The sequence below is a fragment of the Maniola jurtina genome, chromosome 20, assembly GCF_905333055.1.
Source record: "Maniola jurtina chromosome 20, ilManJurt1.1, whole genome shotgun sequence".
Lineage (NCBI taxonomy): Eukaryota > Metazoa > Arthropoda > Insecta > Lepidoptera > Nymphalidae > Maniola > Maniola jurtina.
The window spans coordinates 9,318,262-9,338,593 of record NC_060048.1 but is presented as its reverse complement, the minus strand read 5'-3'; the positions used below and the strand labels follow the sequence as shown (position 1 = coordinate 9,338,593).

Sequence of the window (20,332 nt, the reverse complement as noted above, 5' to 3'; positions counted from 1 at the left end):
ACGACTTTCTGCTTCCGATCGCTGTGTTGAAATCACACGTTTTTGCGATTGTTTCAATGCTGCACTGCATGCATCGCGTTTTCATAACTTTCTGCGTTTGATTGTTCGCTGTATTGAAATCCATACTTAATGTTATAAATAATATACTTAGTAATACATACCTATTATAAACTAATTTAACGAAAAAACGGGATTATTAAAGATCCATTCGTTTAACAAATTATATTTGGTATAGAGGTTTAGCATCTCAGAGACTGATATGGGCTATTTTTTATCTCTATCTTAATATCTTTGAATTGTTAAAAACATGAAGTTGCGAGGGTATCATTAGTAGGTATTTTAAATCTATGGTATCATCTATGTACTTAGTAATTATAATAAATTCGATCGCTACGACTGGTAAAGAAAGAAAGAAAGGTACGAGTAGGTCGGTACGTCTGCGTAGTCACGTAGTGGAGCGTTCAATCATTGCAACCAGCTTTCGAAAAGCAACTAATTCGCTGATCGCTGATACTTAAAGCGTCGTGTCTGCTATGGCCCTAAGAGATAATTTTCAAGAACGAGCAATATCAATTGCCGTGATTGACATCTGGCGCAGGTACTCGTATACTAGTATATTTATTTGTATTTGTACTGCGATATTACATCCTTGATCTAGATTCGCGACGAGCCCGATTGCGACTGAGTTTATTGTTTGTTGGCTGAAGCCCGCGGCTGCATCCGTCCGAAAGACAGACATATTTGTTTTGTTGGATAAGCTGTCTCTTGGATTATTATAAACCAAATAAAGTTCAAGAACCCGGCTCAATCGAAAGAAACCCGACTATAATTGCGTCCGAAATGAGAATAGCAGTAAAGTGACATTTAAAAAAATATTAAAATAGCGAGCAAACGGCGGATCACCTGATGTTAAGTGATACCGCCGCCCATGAACATTTGCAGCACCAGAGGAACCGCCAATGCGTTGCAGGCCTTTCAGGAATTGGTTGGTTGGACATCTTACCTAGAACTAGATTTTGATTTGAGGAGTAGAGAATAATAATTAATAAGTAATATAATTAATGATAGTAAAAACAAAGCTAACGAAACCTCAATTATCAAAATGTAATGAGTAGTTTGACCACTATGGGGGAACTGACTAACATACAAGTCAGATGCCACTCATAGTCATAAGGAAAACCTTTGAGACTAGAAATAGATAGTTGTCATAACAAATCCGTGACAGCTTCTAGTTAGATATTGTAGGTCATTTGTTAAGCACATAAAGGAATCCAATCAATTACAATAATCGCTAATTGTCCGATAGCTCTTATCGGCCTTGTATCTGATTGTTTCGTGTATTTAATTGCCGGAGCTTAGGGGTGTTTGCCAGCTTGATTGAGTGCAAACGGTGGGGTGTAATCCGCGCTGTCGCCCGCTCGGCGGTTCATTAAATCACTCCCTACCTTCCCTTCTACCCTTCCCTCTACCCTCCTACCTTTCTCTTTACAAATTAATGCGATTGCGGTCGGGGCTACTTATCTCCCAATCTATACTATTACACTATTTAGCCGGGCGCTAATTTGTGCTAAATTGTAAATGATGGACTTCATTGAAGTAAATTAGTACCTAGATTTTTTGTACTTTTGTAACGTTGCACAAAGAAGACAGGTAATTCGTTCCCTGAGTGTGCACGTCTTCATAATATACGAGTAAAATGTATGACTCCAGTCGCGTCAAAAGTAAAAAAGTACACACCACAACACATTAATGTGTTTGTGGCCTTTAACTAAATCACTCCCTACCTTCCCTCCTAACCTTCCCTCTACCCTCCTGCCTTTCTCTTTACAAATTAATGTGATTGCGGTCGGAGCTACTTATCTCCCAATCTATACTATTACACTATTTAGCCAGGCGGTAATTTGTGCTAAATTGAAAATGATGGACTTCATTGAAGTAAATTACTTAATTCTCCTTGTGTCCTGAAGAAGGCCGCGGAGTGGGAGCGAAAGCTGGACGCTGCCGCTCACCCGCTCCGTAGAAGAAGACAAGGGAGAAGAAGAAGATATTATGCTCATCTTCTCCCGTACTAGGAATTTGGTGTAAACCTGTGCCGATTCAACGTCGGGACGTCTCAGTCGCATACGATACCTGGGATCCTGAGACGCCTCCTAACTGACGCGGACGGTACCGCTATAGCATACCCAGTGAGTCCCACATACCCGCTTAAGTGCGGGATGCGTAACTGCATTTTTACCAGCGAGCGAAGAAAGAAAAAGGTCACAACTCACAATTATAACACACTGTAACAAAGGAATGTGTCTGCGGCCTTTACCTAAATCACTCCCTACGTTTCTTCCTGCTCTTCACTCTTTCCCTCATATCTCGGCTACCTCTTTACAAATTAATGCGATTACGGTCGGGGCTACTTATCTACCAATCTATACTATTACAAATTACCATATAATTTAGTCTGAGGCTAATTTGTGCTCAATTATTCGGCGCGGCCGCTTTGATATTAATTAATTATCAACTAGCTGATGCCCGTGACTTCTTTCCCGTGGATATAGGTTTTTAAAAATCCCGTAGGAACTTTTTGATTTTCTGGGATAAAAAGTAGCCTATGTGTTAATCCAGGGCATAATCTATCATCATTTTTCAGCCTTCTTCTTTAGGCTTTTTCACAATTTAGAAATTATGTACTTTCAAATTTCCTCTACCAGGAATTAAAGTTAGGACCTCCCTCGTATAAGAACAGCACGGCTCGGGCCCTGCTCGGTATAGCATAAAACATCCCTTAGAGGTATGTGCCCGTGATTAAACCTCGGTCCCCCTGAGTAAGAAGTCGATGTTATAACCACTAGACTAACATAGCTCAGTCACATATCATTAATCAAAATCGTGACATCGCGTTGTTGCAGTTTGCGCACCAAGACATCTCATCACGGCATTCACGCCAACCACATCGAATTACGGTGGCGCGGCGGCTTGAGCAATCATATGATTAAGCGCAGAGGTGGCTGTAAGATTTGTTGAGGATTTAAAACATTTTAAGACTTTTATAGCTTTTTAGCTATGATAGTCTAATGGTTAGGACGTCCGCCTCCTAATCGAAGGTCGGGGGTTCGATCCCGGGTACGCACGTTCGGAGTAATGTTAAATATCACTTGCTAAACTCGTGAGGAAACCTGCATGCCTGAGAGTTCTCCATAATTTTCTCAAAGGTGTGTGAATTCCGCTTGGCCAGCGTGGTAGACTATGGCCAAAATGCTTCTCACTCTGAGAGGAGATCCGGTGTAGTGAGCCGGCGATGTGTTGATCATGATAATGATGATGATGAAGACTTTTGTCCTTCGCCGTTCTATCTCAGATGGCAGAACCGTGTAAGCTATTGAATGATAAATGTGTAAGCGTGGAAATCCATATGAGTTAAGTGATTGTAGCACCACAGTTTACGATATACAAACTTCGTAAAACTGTAATAGTACGCGCTATGTTGAAATGGCAACTGGGGAGGGAACGCAGCGCAGCCCCTATGCTAACCCGATGCCGGTGAGCGTGGGCATCCCCCCGCCTCATACCCCGATTGCCATGTCAACCATACCCATATTATCGTTTTCTTTTCACGTTAGGCAACATAGAACATTAAAAAGTAAATGCAGATTATACAGCGATAAACGACACGCTCTCTCGTGATAACATAGTTATTACGGTTTACACCGACAATTTAATAGTTTTATGTGTTTTTGTGATTTTATGATATTAGGCCATTCTGATAAAGATTTTATCAGTAACATAATGTCTTACAAATTAACATTTTTATCGAAGTTGGTTTGCGATGTTTTCTAAAGCAAGATTACATTTAAGGAAAAAACATATTTTTTTTAATTTATAGACTAGCACTTGACTGCAATCAGACCTGCATTACATTATTATTTTACAAATTTCTAAATTTCACAATCAAAAAGTGTACAAAGGTACCCAATTTGAATAAATGATTTGAATTTAGAATTTTTGATTAATCACTGTAAGGTACCTACCCATATTAAACTTGGAGGGGAAAACTGAAGCTGAATATTTCCTAAATAGACTCAAAGCTATGAATGCAAATATATTTCAAAATTCAGTGCCTCTGGGTAGTTGAAATGGATGGATTTCAATAGAATTCAAGAAAATTTTATGATTATAAAAAAACGTGTTAAAAAAGAATACAATATTATCGATAAGCAATTTACATATATTCAATCCATGAATAATCCCACAGCGGTCTCTCACATAACATCGTAACCGCTGTATTTTATGTCAAAACTAAATTGCTCAACACTCAACAGCCACGGCGTGAAAGTTTGAGCGCGGAAGGGTCGTCTCCCTTTACTTCTCTTGGCATTACTCGAGGGGAGCGCACACACAGTCTCCGAAATTCCACTCATTAATCACTGTCGAGGGCTCTAAAAATTTCTAAAGTCTCCCGAAGTGCCCCGGGAATCAATTTAACGTTTTGTAAAGTCCTATTTCAGACGACCGATTACTATTAGGTATAAATCTGTCGATAAAATGGTTTACTATTATAAATCTGTCAATGAAATGGCTTAAATCATAATATATGTACATATATTATGATCTAAGCCATTTCATTGACAGATTTTTTGAGAATCAATGTGTTAAGAAGAAAAAATATGAATATTTTAATTTATATCACTGATAAAATAAAGCCGTCATGTTTGAAAACATTATATTTTGAGATAAACCTTTAGTCTAACAGTCCAACAAAAATCAAGGCCAATGCGAGCTCTTGGCTAGATCCTATAAAATTGTCTTTATTCGGAAGAGAAAAAAAGAATCCGAAAACACAAAAATCTCCTGATCTCTAAATATATACTATACATCAGTGAGACGTCACTGATAAAATTCGCCTATTTACATAAATCGGTAGTCTGCGGTAGACCTAAAGTATCCCAAAGTGCTACGGGAATCAATTTACCATTTTCTAACTCTGAAACTCCGGCGGCGTGATAATTAAAGGCGATATCAATTTAAAATGCCTCACTTCATCAGGCATTGACTCTGACATTGTGCCAGTCATTTTAATATCTAATTGTGTCAATGCCTTTCTGTTCGTGTAACGTCTCAGTTACAAATGTAATTTCAACATTTAGTTTAAGTATTTAATAAGTATCAGTTAACAGTATCACTTACGTTCTTATATCGAGGCGTGTACTCCTAGACAGTTGTATCAATAATTTATCATAATCGCTGGAGTTAGGAGTACTTACTAGTTACTACAACCATTTAATTAGGTTTGGTCTAACATAAATAACAAAATGTGAAAACTAAATTATCGCAAAACAAGTCAATATTATTTTCATTGTCGACTATTCTGTCTTTTTTAGCGGAGTCAATTTATATTTAATTGTAATTTCTTTCGGTTTTACAAGTAGGTAACCATCGAAGACTAAGATAGAATAATGTTATTAATATACTATTTATTTCAATTAAAAAAACTAGCAACAAGGCTTCGTAACCTCATACTATCTCAAATCGTAATCATTTACCTACTATTAAACTTATACCAACCGGCAACAGCAACAAAATCGACTATTCAACTTTCGGCTAACGTTACTAACAAATAAATTGAGTATTAGACTGAAAAGAGTATCTACTGAGTCTAAAACACCTTTTTCCCAAAGATACATTGATCTTTTATAGTTCATTGTATTGTTGCTTCTATGGTTGAAGTTTTTTTATTTATTTATCGTACATCGCCATTATTCTTTTCAATCGCATATGAATCAAACAAATAGGGTGCGACCCCTGTCAGTAATACTTTTTGCTTTATAATAATCTTCTTTATTTAAATTAACAACTTGTATTTTTATCGAACCAGTTTGTTTATGATCTTGGATGAGATTAATATTGAAGTGAGTATTTTAAGATCTCCTTAAGTGTCGGGAAAAATGTGTGTGTAATATGCTATACTAATGTTATGAGTAAAATCAAGTTTGTTTGGTTTCATCACTTTTGTACATAGGTATAGGTCTCATGTAGGGACTTCCACACGTCAAGGTCTTGCGCCCGTCTGAATCCAGCTGTTCCCTGCGATTTGCTTGAGATGTCGTCGGTTCACATAGTGGGAGGTCTTTCAACGCTACGTTTTCCGGTGCGAGGTCGCTACTCTAGCACCTTAGGACCCCAACGTCTATCAGTTCGAATTATGTGCCCTGCCCATTGCCACTTCAGCTTCACAATTCGTTGAGCTATATCGGTTACCTTAGTTCTTCTACGAATCTCCCCATTTCTGATTTGATTACGTAAAGAAACTCCCTCCGTCGTCGCCTGCTGAGTGACTCTGACCTTTCTTATGAGATCTATAGTTAGCGATCATGTCTCGGATCCGTTTGTCATCACTGGGAACATGGACTATTCTAAGACATTGGTCTTCGAGCACTGAGGAATTTTGGAGACATCTCGAAGCTTCCGAAACGCTGCCTTCCGAGTTGGATTCTTCTCTTGTTTGGTTTTGTGAAATAAAAATAAATGGAATTTAGTGAGCTATAATACAAAAAAGACTTTTGTCTCTTATATTCGGAGTTGCAGTTACTACGTAATCATTTACGATTTGCTTGAGTAGCGTTAAAATAATTTTTAATGTTATCTTTCTACAGTTTAAGTTACGATAGCTGCTTATCAAAACTGTCCGCATACTGGTTTCTTATCGATAAACGCTCGCTATTATTTATGGATCTTATGTAACTAAAGTCGCGTCGATTACATTACGATTTGAACATGACAAATTAATAGCATTCCTATCATTAGAAGCATTATGTTTAACATCTCCGCGTCTCGGAACGAGGTTAATATCACTACCTCGCTCGATTATACCGATCGCTCTGAATAAATTTACATGCTGATTGCCGCTTGATCAGTGTTCTCACTGAACCTCCTGCTAACTGGCTGCCGGGCTCGTGTGCATTAAATTAATACGTTCAGTGTCTTTCCTTTGATGCCGAGATATTCCTATAAATATTTCTCAGCGAACGGTGCTCATTTTCTACACTTTGTCGCTTTGAAAACGTGATTCATTTGATATTCTATTTGTACAGTGAATAGTCAATTGAATTTGTACCCAGAATACATATTAATAGATTCAATTTGGTTACTAAATTAGCAATGGTGAATGATTCGAAAAGAAACGCGCCTGGCTCTACAGACGGGTCGTTATTTGCACAAAGCAACGCCAGCGCAGCGCGAGTGATATAAATTCTGATGAATTTTTCGCTTCAACGACTTTATTTATATCCCACAACGGACGTATCGCGTTACCTGCCTCGGGCGTATCATCATTCATTTCACAAAAACGTTATTGCCCCGCTCCAAAAGCCCCGCGATCTCTGTTGCGAATTAAAATTTTAATATCGAATTCTCGATGTAATTGATTGATGTGATAAAATAAATCGCCTCTCGGGACAGGTTAGCCCGCAGATAGAGATTGCGGAACGAATCGCTACAGTTATTACACTCAATGATTTTCAATATGTTTTATATTTGTTCCCGCGCTCGTTTGTAATGAACTGATAGAGCTTGAGAAAACAAGTATGTTGAGATTGTAATTGCTATATTGTACGTCATCTATTGAATTCTGCTGAACTTCTAATAATATAATCTTCTTATAATCAAAAGTGTTTTGCGTACTTGTAGTTCTTCAATTATATCAAAGTGGTTTCGTATTGCATGTGATTGATTGTACCCATATTATGATCGAATTAGTTCATCATCATCATAATTAAGTAATACGAAGCAGAAAGGTTGTGTGAGCAGGCGCGCAGAAGGCGTAAGGAGATAGCGGCAGCTGTCGACTCGACTACTGAGCGGGCTAATTATTATTGGCGTAATTAGGATGTGAGGCCGGGCAAAGCCCGCGGCGTCGACAGCCTGCGCTCTAAACAAACGCCATTATTATTTCCGCTTCACATTATAACAGCTACGGTACCTACTACACAATTCGTTAGCAGCTCGTGGCTACTCGTTTATTATGTCACGAACAATTGAAATGATAATAAATTCCCCGCCGCACAGCAAATTGATTCAAAATTAATTGCATCGACTGTTAGCCAAGCAACTCCTTTCGTGTCGACATCGATATTCATCACGTTTACAGTTAGCTACATGTTTAACGGTTCGTGATCGTACAAATGCATTATTGCTTACGAGAATTGGCTACTTAACAATTCGAGAATAATTACGAATTAAGCTTTTAAGATCTGTTGTAAAGTAACAGGTTTCATTGGGCTTTCAACAATAAATTCTGGAGTCTCAGTTGTCATAAACCCATTTAAGTTGGACGGTGCTCGGTGTGTTGAGTGTTCGGATTGCGTCGAGCTGCTGGTCGAGTTGGGCCTGTAAGCGATCGATCGATCGGACGACTGGTTTGCGGTTTTGTTGGTGGAAGCTGTAATCCGCAGCTGGCGTGTACCTGGCCGTCTCTTTGTTAGAATGGAAAGTTTCTCCGGGCAGATTTGTCGCGGTAAACGCTCACCAAATATATAAACACCAATGTTATTTCTAGTTAACGCTTTCAGAACTTCGGCTTTAGCTCCGAACGAGCAGTTTAATTTGCGGTGCGAGATATAAAATGAATAAAACTACTCGAGGTTGTAAAAGCGAGTTAATGGTTGGGGAGCGCTCGTTTTATCATTGCGATATACCTACTTACTCGTATTTCCAACGTGGTTTATTAAATTTAATGTCTTTGATGTGATGCGGAAAGCATTCCGTAATAATATAATAATTTGTACGATACGAGATATGCATTTTAATTAAAACCTTACAAGTTGCAATGAATGAGACGGACCGTAAAGCAGTTTACAGAGTATGCATCTTAATTCATCGTCATATTATGCTCATAATATTAAGACCAGATGCGAAAGGGAGAGATTTTCGACAAAAATAAACCCGGCAGAGTATTACACAAAATCAACAAATCGTTTGCCCGACTAGTCAGCGGACTAATAAAACCTTCACAGATGCAGGATAGGGGGAGCCGGGGATCAAAAGGCGATTTTTTGTTACCTTTTTTTTATAAGCCGCTATTTCGCCCTCTTTTGTGTCCGCGTTGTTTACTAATGGGTTCTGTTCGGTTCGACTTGAGATAATAACTTTAGTTTTTTCTCGCCATGTGTCGAGTTGAGTTTTTGCCGCCGGAAATGCGAGAATGCTGTTTGGGCGGATTAAAATTTATTTGTTGATTTTGCGGCTTAATCTGTGTTGGAATTTTCGCGCGGTGTGTTATTTTTGTTCGAAACTCGCTCTTTAAAATGTACTTATTTAGATTCTGGCGTTTACTTTTCATTTCACTACTATCGTCATGACCGTACCGATTGAAATACATAGTCTGTATAAAGTTGCCATGGCGAAGCCTCTTCCGTTCTGAATGTAAATTCATGGTGTTTCATTACTTTTTTAAATCCCAACAAAAGATGACCTACTAATTCGAATACTCGATCAATTTGTGTGGAAACCGCATGTTCCGCCAACGACTAGCTAGACCATTAGAGCTGGAGCTCGTATAGGGTTGTCTTTTTAAAAATTTTGCTTGTCACTCTTAGGCATAGGTTGATTAATGAATCAATTCCATTTAATTACCAGCGTGTGTTATCACCCCCCAATTCTTCATCGCCTGCAATATCGGCGGCCATTTTCGTTATCGCCGCTTAATCAATCACCGCTCGTATAATTCCCCAATATCCTGCGGTCCCACTAACAATTACACATGAGGGCCCCGTATCGGCTGTGTCCAGTCCTGGTATGGGGCAATGACATAAATTGTCACGAAGGGACACTCGCCTCTATGCGCCCTTGGTCACCCTCGGTGTTTTTAGATGAAATTCCCTTCTTTAAATTCTCCCTCAGCCAATTTTGCAAAACTCGGATTGAACAACTTGAACGGCCGAAATTAATAATAATCAAATAATCAATCTATCTGTAATCTGTCGCTTATCTTGCAACCTTAGATTAAAGATTGGTCTCCGCTAAGTCGGCGCAGCCAGACGTCAATTTTTATTAATCTATAGCAACATTGTTATTTATCACAAAAGGCCTACGATTTTTGACATAAGTATAAAATGTTGCTAAGTCCCTTAATTTAATCGAAAGATTACACATAACATCGTTTATTAATTTTGGCGGCAAACCTGTTTTAAAACGGATATTTTTATTGCTTTGAATGAAATATCGTTTAATTGGATCTCGAGAAAGAAGTCAAGAAAGACGTTATAGTCCCTCTACATATTATTATTTATATGACAATGGTACTATGTATTTAGTTGTTTCTGAGCACAACTAAATTTTAGAGTAGGTATTCGCATCCTTTTCTTACTAGTGTAATATGAAAAGGACAGACACAATTTGACAGTTATAAATTTTTAGATCTGTCAAACCTCGTTACTTTAGATGCCAGTCGCGAACCTATTGTTTGTAGCGTGCACTAAAATTTAGTCTTTAAATGTAAAATTATTGTTCCGTCCTTTTCAGCAACATTAAAAAGAAAACATTAAAGAGATTTTCTAGGCGATAACCATAAAATGATATGCAACATAGTAAAAACAAGATAACTGCATGATAAGAATCATGTAAAATTAAGATGTTTTCAAACGTTGCAAGCTGTGTCTAGAATTCATTATTTATCGATTAAGTTATAAGTATTTTTCCTAACATCAACTCTTTATTTTAATTCAAATAGCTCTCCAGTTTCCACCAAAACAGACCAACTTAACATGAAAATCGGTCTTGTAAAGTTTTCTAAATAAAAGTATTGAGCTTTCTAACGAAAAAGGAACACTTATAACAATACCGCAGTCAAAAGCAAAACCGTAGGATTTGCTCGTATAATGCCGGTGAGAAGACTCTCAGATTGCTGTCGTGTCGACTCGACAATCGATATTCAATCTCTTTTGACGTTATATTCTCCGCCTCTCCCCGCTTTTCTTACTTTGTGTCGACGTTTAGCGTAACAGAAATATCGTTCGCTTGATCGATTTCTTCGCTTTTTTCATTATACTTTTCCCCTAATTTATTATGGTTATGACAGTCAGACATTGTAATTATTATTATCATCGCATTCTTAGTATATCTATTGTCACGGCTGAATTTCGCAAAGTCAGAGTTTGTTTTAGCATCAATAGTTTCTGATAATATTTGTAGTTAGTCAGTTATGTAGGTTATTAATATGTAGTTATGTTTTTATAGCCTTTAACTACGATATAACTACGATCACGTTACTATGATGAGAGGAAATTTAGGTTCGACATGTAGTTACTATTAATAGATTTTAATTAAGTATCTACTAAAGGCGAGGTAGAGTCGTGTACTATCTACATATAGTAATGCATATCATTTCATTGAAGTAAAATAGATAACACATACCTATTACTTTTAATTAAAAGTGTACTGTATATCAGTTTAAATTAACATAAAATTACCGCATTCACCTTCTTTGTTAGCCTTTATCGAATATGAATTTAAATGTTGGAGCTCTTTATCTTTTCACAAACGTGTGTATTTAAAATATTTGAATAGCAATGAATATTTTATTTTATTACCATTACGTTATAAATTTATCTACGAGAATGTCAATATACAAGTGTAAATTAAAAATTTATAACACCCCTGACGATCCAAAGTATTTGAGTTTTCCAAAACATCATTTTCAAATAAATAGTTATGTATTTAGGCAACGTCCATCTTGACAGCTTGACATTTGTCTATTGACATAATATTATGAACCTAACGGTTATCTAACCTTCTTTTCTACAAGAAAACTAGAAAAAAGCTGATAACTCTTAAACGGCTGAACCAATTTTTTTAGATTATAGCTAAGAACACTCTCGATCAAGCCACCTTTCAAACAAAAAAAACTAAATTAAAATCGGTTCATTCGTTTAGGCGCTACGATGCCACAGACAGATACACAGATACACAGATACACAGATACACAGACACACAGATACACAGATACACACGTCAAACTTATAACACCCCTCTTTTTGGGTCGGGGGTTAAAAATGGCAGATGACTAACAAGCAAGCATTCCTTCAAGATATTTTTTTACTGAGCACCGTAAATATTTCAAGTTACTCGTACATGTCGACGACAATCAAATTCCGGCTTAGTAAAATTTCATACCGCAACCAGCTAGATTATATTTATTAGGCATAGTAAAGCTAATGTTAATTATAGCATTCATGTTGTAATTAACGGAATGGGGACACGGCGCGCAGAATCAGTAGCATGTATTACGACAGACCCACGTCATTTATCCCAAGTTATAATTGAAAGCTTGGCATCTCGGGTCTAGGAGCCGGGTGTATCGCGTTATTAGGCGCGCATACGTAATTTGTTTGTTAAAGACGGCGGCACGCAGTTATACCCGCTGTGAATAATTTAAATTCATCCCCACACTGTAGGGTGGTGGCCCCCCGTATCGATTCAGAGTAAGCGTCTGTATGCCGCAGCGAATGTATGCTCATATTACGGCCACTTTCGGTCGGGCTCTGCTCCTCTGGTAGGCACTAGACAGCGCAGATTCTCAGCTTCATGCTTGCAATTCGTTGAAGGCGGAAAGAGCTTTCCATCTAATCAAAAGTTCTGACTTCTGATACTCTGGTTACCGCAGGAACAGCATTGTGAATCCTGCTCGGCTAGCATGGGCAGTAGATAAAAATTATATCCCCGATTATATCCACTGATTTGTATGACATCAGTGGATATAATCGGGGGATATAATTTTTATCTACTGCCCATGCTAGCCGGGCTGAGCGTAGTAGGATTCAAACTTCAAAGAAATCATTTTTGTTCTCGTGTAACTTTTCACCTCACTAAAGACAGAAAATATTAGATGTAAGAAGGCGATAGTTTCGAATTAATTAAGTCTTAAAAACACAAATTATCAGTTTTTAATCACTTTTTACTGACTGAGCAAAGTTGGCTTTTACTAGCTTTTATTAACTGGTTTTAACGCTGGGTTTTAAGGTGAAAAAATTAACAGTGAACATCTATTGTAAGTTATTGGCGGAAGATAAAAAAAATCTTATCATCTAATAAATAATTCACGCGTACTTATTTGCTTTTGTAAAGCAAACGTTTTGATTTCAATAATTGCATTCCAAACACGTATTATTATCGCTATTAAAGTTTTATGAGCTCTTTTATCTATGCGAGATGGGAAATATAATTTATATTATCAACCCTAGCAGCGAAGCGGGAATGGCCGGATTTAGTAGGTATTTTATTGTGTGCACGGCGTGTGTAAATGTTTGAGAGCCGACGTGTTTCGAGATACATGACAACGGATTTAAGTTCGGCCTGTTATATTTATTTTCCTAAGTGATTTCGTTGCAATTACTGTTGCTGTGCATGTTATGGCTAAACATGTATTTGAAATTGTACTTACTCATGTTTCAAGTAAATAAATGAATTGAACTATCATTATCATCAGCCGATAGAAGTCAACAGCTGGACTTAGGTCTCTAGTAGGGACTTTCGCACGCCACGTTCTTGCGCCGCTTGAATCCAGCGGCTCACTGTCGTCGATGTACTGTCGTCATCTCGTCGTGATGTCACACTCGTTTGATGTCGTCTGTCCACCTAAGGAGGTGCTCTTCCATCGCTGGGCTTTCCGGTGCGAAATCGCCATTCCAGCATCTTGGGACCCCAACGTCGAATACTTCCTTCCTATTCACAGTAAATCAAGTAAATCCCAATATGTAGGTTTCTATTGCTAGAATTTGTTATAAAATATTTATTAATCCGTTCTACCAATAAAATAATGCCCGTAATAAAGTAAGCGAGGCGCACATTCATCAGGCGTTACTCCACTGAAAAGCCCGTTAATCTGCCGCTAATTCGGAATGTTTACCGTAATATTTTGATGCTTCGCCTACGCAATGCCGCCGTCTATTTCGGAAGCATTAGTTATTACGACTGACGCCCGGGGACCACTATCTACATATATGAATCCATACTGTCTGTCTACCTGTCTGTCTGTCTGCTAGCTTTTCACGGCCCAACAGTTTAACCGATTTTGATGAAATTTGGTATTCAGTTAGCTTACATAGGCTACTTTTATCCCGGAAAATCAAAGAGCTCCCACGGGATTTTTAAAAAACCTAAATCTGTGCGGACGAAGTCGCGGGCATCATCTAATAATGGCAGTTGTAAAAGACAGATTTAAGCCGAGCTTGTCTGAGTGGCGTAAATCACCAAATTATATTATAGAAGCTTCTCTCTCTAACGTAGACTCCCATTAAGAAATTATTTTGATAAATTCCAAAGCGATCTTTTAAAAACATAAATCCACGCGGACAAAGTGGCGGGAAAAAGCTAGTAGCGTATTACGACCGAAACCCCGGGAGCACTTTATCTGAAACTAAAATATTATCAAGAGAGAACGGCCAAAATATACTGAGTATTTTGTTGACACGCTCACTCGGTCTTCGTGTGTATAAATAAATCGAGTGTGTTTTTGGAGAGTAATCGAAATAGATTGGTTATCTAAATTTTAATGATGGTTAATTTATTGATATACTAGCAACCCGCCTCGGCTTTGCACAGGTGCATTGCCATACATTAGCTTGTCATACTTATTTCAAAAGAATAAGACAGCATTTTCGATAAAAGCTCTCAGTCGGCTTGATTTCTTCCGACATCTTGAATAATAATTATTATCATCATAATAATTATATTGTACCGTGTGCGCTAATAACATTACCCATCCTAAGACCTAAAATCGCCTAACGTGCCTAGATAAACTTCAATAAATACACAGCCTATGTGTCACAAGCATAGCACAAGTGACACAACTACACAACTACAATGTGATTCGCTCTATTGCACATTAGAAAAGGCGATTTATAATTTTTTATAACTGATAAAGTGTCACATTACGTAACGGCTTTATTTCGTTCACACAGAAATCTTGCGACTTCGATTCAAATGTCACATAACTACTTTAATAAATAGTTTGTGACATCGTGTGTCTACTGCCAACGCCTGTCATATTATGCAGAATAAATTCTTGACAACATTTGAGGCCTACACAAATTAACCTTTACGAATGTATTGGCTTCAGGCTTGGTTGAGTCAAAAATATACAAGGTGTAACCAGAACGGTAGTAAACCTTAGGGTTATTATTATTTTAGTGATTTGGTATTTTTCAAACCTGCAATGTATGGCGTGCAAAATTCGGGTCAATGCCCCACCTACGACGCGGCAGTGACTCCGAATGACCTATTTACGTAAAGTTCGTTGACCTCTAGCGTCAGTCAGATGTTTTATTTGCTATATTGCTCTGATAAAACCGACTAAATTGTAATACTACCTACCCGTGCGAAGCCGGGGCGGATCTCTAGTTATCTATAAAATTATATTGCAATTAGGTAGTATGCATTAGGTACATATTATAAGTGATAGTCAGAACCTTTATTAAAATTATTTCAAAATATTGTTGTATTTACAGAAGGGATATACAAATAGATATACAATTAATTATTATTAATTGATGCCCCTATAAAATGTTTATGTAATAGGAGTTTATAGTAGCCTACGAAGTGAGCAAGTCGTTTATTACCAAGGGCAAACTTTGTTGCACTTGATTATTAAATTTTAATTATCTAGCATAAAGTGCAACGTTATTACGAAGGAACACTGCGAAAACAAAGTAATAAAAGTCTAAATAAATATAACCTTACAATGACTCCATTAAATATTTTATACCGCAACGTCAAAGGCGAGGGAATATTGCCTCTTGGGCAAGTTGCCTCGAGGGCAGTGCCTCTTGTAAAAAACGGAACAACTCGAATTCGACAATTTTTAGATGAGGCAAAAACATGTTAACTTTTTACCAATTTATAATACATATTTCGCAGTGAAATCATAACTTCTTTTGTATTATAAATCATCAAATTTTATTCTTTATGATTTCTATTGAGAATGACTATAAATCAGGAGGTACCAACTAGTATATCAGCGTGGTCGAACACGATCGAACCAAAGAAAAAATTTAAGTAAGAAGGTGTGCGAAGTAGCTACTTAGATATTTTTGTGTGAATAAGCATTTTCGCACATGAAAATGAAAAGTAAAAATCGGTCTACTTTGACAGGCTAAAACTTCAAATCTAATGACGCTTTTGATTTTAGTATATTGGCTGAAAAAATGGAAGCGTAAACATCCCATTTACTAAACTCTATCATTCAACTCGATCCCAGTAGACCAATTTTTTTGACTCTCCTGAAAAGTGTTGAATTTGAGTTGTTACATTTTTAATTGAGACACTGATTTATGAGCGGAGTAAGCCTCAAAATCTGTTCCCTGATGGATTACGCAATGTAATCTGACACGTTGCCAACAGCTGCTAACGATCGGAAGCAACTACTAATAACACTCCAACTTTCCAACGTCAATTGGCTAAGGAAATGGAAGCGAAGGCATGGATGTAGGCATTAACTCTCTATTTCTGGAGGCTCTATCATTAAAATCGATCCCAATAGGCCAAGAAGATTTAAAGTAGATGGCAAACTGATATCTACTAGTTGGCCAACCTTAAAAAGAAATTATTTGCCTCTCCTGAAAAATATCTAATTTGAGTTGTTCACTTTTTTCTGGAGGCACAGATTTATGAGCGGAGCGAGCCTCGAAATCAATTCGAGTTCTCGTGATGGATTGCGTAGTGTTATCTGTGGCTAAATCCAAACACTCATTCACTCATTTGACACGTTGCCAACGATCGTAAGCACCTACTAATTATTGTTTAATCTGTATCACAACCCGAGGCGGACCGAGCTGACTCATTTCTATTTTTCTTTGAAATAAAGATAAAAAGTTATGACCGTACTTAATTTATTGCTCTTTCGAAGACGTTTATATATTCTTAATGATATGTGTATTTCTTTCTCTTTTTTTTGTTAAAGAGGGCATTTTATATCCGTACATACGATAGATAATAGGATTGTAGATAATTACTACAACGTCCCGAAAAGCTCAGGTTAGGAGTTAGGACCGATGTTTAGAGTGTAGATGTACCGAAAGAATAAATATAATCAGCCTTGTAGCTTGATACCCGTGGGAGATAATATGAGGAATATGGAAGAAATGTTTAAAACTCCAATGTAACAACTCCACAAACAGATAAACTCGTAAAAAACTTCTGTAAACTCGAAGGACCGTTTCAATGTTTGTCAATTAGCAGAGACAACGAAAGAATCTATGGCATTAGACTACATATTTGGTTCTACATATTACTCGTATCTCAATTTACGTGTTATATGAATTTTATTAAACACGTTTTAAATGGAATAAATCTACTGTGCTACTTTACTGTAGAAAAAGAGAAATGTATTTGCGAAATCAGTGCAAACTACAAAGCAACATGTTTTGTACGAGTAGTTCATCTAATGGTTTCACTGACTTGAAACGCGTCTTCATAATATCATGTAGAAATACACTTATTTATTTTTATCGGAGCCAGTGCGAAATGTGACGGGTAATCTGATTAATGTTGGAAATAAAACCACTGCCTGCGTATGCGTGCCTGAGCAAATCGACTTAATTGCTTATTTATGTACCGGCCCAATGCGAGGTGTAATTAAAAACATGCATGTTTAATATCGACAATACCATGTAGGTAACCGTGTTTGTAATTTATTCACTTTTTGTTTCATACTAAATTATTATCTTTAACCAGTAACGGGTACGATACTGCTATACTTGTATTATTACGGACTCGTTTCAATAACGTTTTAAGAATCGAAGTTGTATTCATTTGTTTGAATGCAGAGTAGTTTTATAAAAACAAGTAAAGCAGAAACAAAGAATGCAGAATAAAGAGTGTTGATTTTTAAAGAATGAAACAGATGAATCCAAGCACATACGCAGTTTAAATATAAAATAACAAAGAGAGGCGTAGAGCGTTGAGTAACAAAAGAACACTGCTCGTTGCATTTTCCAACGTAAAATGCGAGTTTATTTTTCCCAAACTCTTTCATTTTGTATGACTCGTGTCGGAATGCAACATATTATTTCAAATTCTTTTCTGTGTCCCATTTTACTTTGTAGTTTCCACGTGGTTAACACTCTGGCTGCTAGTCATATTTTATTACGGAATTTATTTTATAGAATACAACTTTCTGTTTGTTATTTTGCAGACAATTTAATCAAGTTACACCAAATGAGTAAGGTGTATTCGTTTTGAAATAAATATAAATAAAAGAGATGTTACCAGCTGATATTATAGTAGAAATAGAGCTTTATCCAAATCCAATTCAAAGAGTTAATTGATAGAGGAAGGAGGACAGAGATAAGTCAGAAACTACTACCTATTGTCGAAATAGATACTGGGAAAGCAAGAAAACGGGGAGTCGCAATTCGCAAATGAAGCAGAATCCGCGGCGGGAATAATTTCCTCGGGCGCAGCCAGCGGGCGACAACGAATTGAATAAAGTTTCGTACCGCGATAATTGCCACCAGGGCCCCACGAACTCGAAGCACGTCTATAATGAGACGGCTTCTTTAATGAAAATACCGAGTGCATGCTTCACAACTCGTTCAGTACAAGTTGGCATTGGAGCGAGATCTCGGTCTCGAACGCTTTTGTGTTTTTTATTGGCAGAACGGAACAAGATTGATAAATTACTCGAGCGCTCGCTCGCAGCTACTATGACAAAATAAAACAATACAATATAAATCCTTGTAATGGGGAATAAAGAATTGTGTTCTGCTGGTACGTTTCTGCAGTAATTTTAAATTGTTATCGCATATTATGCGATGGCTTTTACGCTTCGTCTGGACTTTATACTGTTGTTTTGCGTCGTATTTTAACGGGATCTGATTTATGTTCGTTGTGTGTTTTAGTAAATCTAACTACGAGAAAATTAGAATCTAAATAAGAATCTAGATTATTCAGAGCTATACTGCGTAACGTATAATTGAATACTTGATAATTTTGTTCAAAAGATAAATTATACATTTCCCTGTTGACCGCACAGCTCAAACTACTGGACGGATTGGGCTGAAATTTAGCATGCAGCTATTAATTATGACGTAGATATCTGTTAAGTAAGACTTATTGTAAGTTAGTTATCCACAAAGTAGGCACATGATGACGTGAGTAATAAACAGATTGGCATACACATAATAAGCTTGGCTAATAAATGAGCTAAGATGACTGCGATCGGTCACGACATATCGCGTGAGCCGGTTATGGTTCTGCTTATAAAACGAGTCAATGGGACACAATTCTTTTAACTTAAATTACGACGAGTGAAACAAAGGTGTCGACTGAAACTTAAGCTTTTTAGTTTAGGGTATCGTGGGATGGGTAAGATAAGTTTTATTTTATGTTAGTAGCTACATAATACAAGGAATCACAATACAAGAGAATTATAGGGGACCCGAATGGCAACGACAAAATAATCTTTTATTTTGTAATTGTAACTCAAAATAATAAACTTTTTTTTCCACGATAAAAAAATGAAAAAAACAATAATTTTATGTAGTTAGAAATACATTAAGGATATCTCGCACTAGATAATCAAAAGTCTAAGACAATCACGCATATATTTTGTAAAAAAAGATTCCGACGAAGTGAGAACCTCCTCCTTTTTTGAAGTTGGTTAAAAACGTGGACTAAGCGACCAAGTTCGCGATAAAATGATTACATCACACTTCATACTAATATTATAAGGGCGATAGTTTGTGTGTACTTATGTAATATGTGTGTATGTTTGTTACTCTTTCACTTAAAAACTACTGTACGGTTTTGGCTGTTCAGAATGGAGGTAGATTATACCATGGATTAACACATAGGCTAGTTTTTATCTCGGAAAATCAAAGAGTTACCACGAGATTTTTAAAAACCTATATCCACTCGAACGAAGTCGCGGGCATCAGCTAGTAGGCTCATAAAACATCTTTACGGCCAGTAGTCTTGTAGTTAGACTACGAGTGCGTGAAATATTTAGCATTTATTGTTATTTTTAACCTACAATCGTTACAGATAAAAATACTAGATAAATGAAGGCAAACTAACCGTAACGAAGAAACTACCCATTTTCAGCATAATATCCAAAGATTTATATCTAAGAAGCCAAATAATATATGAATTCTTGCTCTGATAAAACCGACGAATAAAAGAGAAAAGTTCATAGCAATTTATTCTCTACCACAATAGTACTAAAGGCTATTATTTATATTGTGTGCACATACAAAACCGAGTGCTGTGAATCGCGGTCAAGTGAGTTGATCTTGTTTGTCTTGTTAACATGACTATACCCAAGTACTTATTATTATAATGGCTTACTTAGGGT

The 20,332-nt window shown here is 37.0% G+C and overlaps 1 protein-coding gene across 1 annotated transcript in view; it reads left to right on the top strand.

Annotated features, from left to right (window-relative positions):
- Nucleotides 1-20,332, top strand: part of LOC123875390 (zinc finger protein 608-like) — a 199,280-nt gene that overhangs the window by 95,534 nt on the left and 83,414 nt on the right. The window lies entirely within an intron of this gene.